This window comes from Echinops telfairi, unplaced genomic scaffold, assembly GCF_000313985.2.
Source record: "Echinops telfairi isolate 266 unplaced genomic scaffold, ASM31398v2 ScPeMD7_7469;HRSCAF=8507_1, whole genome shotgun sequence".
NCBI classification, from domain to species: domain Eukaryota; kingdom Metazoa; phylum Chordata; class Mammalia; order Afrosoricida; family Tenrecidae; genus Echinops; species Echinops telfairi.
In genome coordinates, this window is record NW_022111373.1 from 134,819,952 (window position 1) to 134,823,306 (window position 3,355).

A 3,355-nucleotide genomic window follows, 5' to 3' on the forward strand; every position below is an offset into this window, starting at 1 on the left:
GGGAGGAAACCTTTAGGAACTAGAGGAAGGTTGTATTTCTCATCATTGTTACATCGCACCCTGACTGGCTCATCTCCTCCCCGAGACCCCTCTACAAGGGGAAGGGCCCTCGAAGTTGATGATGATTTCGCCCACAACCAAAAGGTGGTCGTTGCTTCCCCAGCCAAGAAAGGAGCTCGCTCTCCAAACAAAAATGGCGGCAGCCACACCAGCCATGAAGACAGCGACACCAACCAAAGCAGTAGCAACGCCTGGCAAGAAAGACACCACCCTGGGCCAAGCCAGGGTGGCAGCCTGCAGGAAGCAGTGAGCTGGCCCACCAGCTAAGGGGGTGAAGGATGTCAAACTGAATAAGAGTGGTGAGAGGAGGGAAAGGACAGTGAAGAAGGTGGGGATGAGGATGAGGAGGGTGTGCCTTGATGAAATCAGCCCTCACCCCTGCCTCGGACCCATAGAAGGAGGAGGAAGATGAAGATGAGGATGACGATGATAATGATGACTCAGAGGAAGAGGCTATGGAGATCGCACCAGTCCAAGGCATATGGTGCGGTCTAAGAAGTTCCAGTGAAAGCCCAGAGTGCACCCGAGGGGGAGGAGGAGGAGGAAGGGGAGGAAAGACCTGTGAAAGAAGTACCTGGAAAACGACAGAAGGAAATGGCCAAGCAGAAATCTGCTCCCCAAGCCAAGAAGGAAGTGAAAGCCATAGAACCAACTACAGCTATCAACTCCATCTTGGAACCTGGAACTGCAATAAATCTGCTCCTGCCTTGAAAACTGGTCTCAGTGACCTTTTTTTTTTTTTGGCTAAAAACATCAGAATTGGTAGGATAAGGAAGTTTGGCTTTGTGGATTTTGCATCTCCTGATGACCTGGGAAATGCCTTGGGACTCACTGGCTTAAAAGCTTGCGGCAATGAGGTACAACTAGAGAGACAGAAGTGAAAGGACAGAGAAAGATCGAGATGCCAGGACACTGTGGGCCAAAAACTTACCTTACAAAGTCACTCAGGACGAACCAAAAGAAGTCTTTGAAGCTGCCGTGGAGATCGCTTTAGTCAGCAAAGTTGGAAAGAGTGAAGAGATAGCCTATCTTAAGTTTAAGACAGAAGCTGATGGGGGAGAAATCCCTGGAGGAACAGCAGGGATCAGAGGTCGATGGCCAGTCCATATCCCTGTACTACTCTGTGGAGAAGGGTCCATATCAGGAGCAGGGAGGTGGGAATCAACACCTCTCTTTCGGGCAACCTCTCCTACAGTGCAGCAGAAGGGACATTGCCGGAGGTGTGGGAGAAGGGGCCTGCTATCAAGGGGACCCAGAGCCAGAACAGCAAATCCAAAGGGTGTGCATTCTTAGAACTTAAGTCATTTGAAGATGCCAATGAATCTGTGAGTTCTTGCATTAAAAAAAGAAATCGAGGGCAATCTGTTTGGAGTTGCAAGGAGCCAGAGGATCAGCTAATGCACAGAGCCAGCGGTCCAAAGTCCTGTTTGTCAAAGGTCTGTCTGAACAACCCACTGAGGAGACCTGGAAGGAATTGTTTGATGACTCTTTAGGGTCAGGATAGTCACGGACCAGGAAGCCGGGTCTTCCAAATGGTGTGGTTTTAGGACAGTGAGGAGGATGCTAAAGCAGCCAAAGAGGCCATGGCCAATAGCAAACTCTGTGGCAACAGTCACCCTGAACTAGCCAAGCCCAAGGGTAAAGGTGGCTTCTGGGGATGAGGTGGCAGCAGAAGAGGGTTTTGAGGCCCAGATGGCAACAGCGGAGGAGGCGGAGTTGGATTCGGCAGCAGAGGTCAGGAGGCTTTAGAGGGTGCCAAGTGGCTTCTGAGGAAGCAGAAGAGGAGGAGTAAGAGAAGAAGGAGGAGGAGGAGGAGGACAAGGAGGAGGAGGACAAGGAGGAGGAGGAGGAGGAGAAGGAAGAGGAGGGGACCACAGGTCACAAGGAAACATGAGGACACTTTTGCAAGGAGAGCAATGAATCGAATAGTGGTGGACTGCCATCACTGATGATTTTGATCAAAGTGACTATAAAATTATCTATTGATCAAAAAGAAGAAAATGAAGAACCGAATTCCAAATTCTCATGCAATTCAGATTTTCTAGTACCATTAGGGCTGATTAATTCCCTGAACAATTGCCGTGATATCATCTTGAGAAAGTAAATCTGCAGTCTTCTTTATATCAGACAGTTTACATATTAAGTAAACAATGTCTGCCTTGAACATTATGCCTCTTTGAGGGACTGTCAATAATTGATCAAATTGAGAACAGCAACCCAAAAGATCCAATAGAAGTTTGGGGGTCATTGACTTTATATCAATGGGAAATAAACAACTCAGAAAACAAGGTTGAGGATGGTTGCAGAAATAAATATTAATCAGTGGCATTCAAGTGTCTATATAAAAATGTTTGAGTTAGTGTATGTTTTTCTGTGTATATTTTCAGTAGCCATAACATGTAAATAAGTAAATTTTATATCTACAACATTAGTTATTGGATCGCATAAAAATATGAAATACTACAAAACTGTTTTATATGTGTAATACTACTGTATCCAATCCCTAGGGTCCTTTGTACAAACTTCTTAGAAAAAAAGGTTAGTTGTAATTTAGTTATGCATATTATTATGCTTATACAATATTATAAAAATATTTAGTAGATATTACCCACATTCATGTCCACAGATGTGCCCCAAAGAGTAAGTAAGCTCTCCAGATTCAGAAGTTTTCATCATTTTAGGTATTATGAAGATTCATATGGTCAAACAATAATTGATCATTGATTTGGGCTTTCAAACTTATAATTATAAAATTCACATTGGAGTAAAGTATATTAAATACTTTGAAACAATCTGGTAGAGACATCATGGGAGGAAAACAACTTGGAAAGCACAGGTGAATTTGTTCAGTGCAATTGTTTCCACTGCTGTGACAATCCATCTTTTGGGGGACCTTCCTCTTTTTTGCTGACGCTGTGCTTTACCAAGCACAATGTCCTTCCTCAGAGCATGGCCGCTCCTAAGGCCCTGTCCAAACTCAAAGTCACACGACCGTTGCTTTACAAAGCTGTCTGGGTGTATTGCATGTCGGAAAGAAATAGTCATTCTTCTAGAACCAACACCATATGTCACATATATCACCTCGTATTCAGGCTCCCTTCCTCCTTGTCCAGATTTTGCAACACGTGAAGAGATTGAACATACCCTAGAATGGATCAGATGGCCCTTAGTCCTCAAAGTGACATATTTGCTGTTTAACACTTTAAAATTCGTAGTTGTTGGTGTTTTGCTCAATGCAATATGTCATTTGACTTCTTGGGTGCTCATTCAAAGTTGAAAGTCACATGCACTGCTA

The 3,355-nt window shown here is 44.5% G+C and overlaps 1 pseudogene; it reads left to right on the forward strand.

The window, feature by feature from the left end:
- The window catches only part of LOC101652987, a 2,633-nt pseudogene extending 653 nt beyond the window's left edge, over positions 1 to 1,980 (forward strand).
- Positions 1,981 to 3,355: the final 1,375 nt, after the last annotated feature.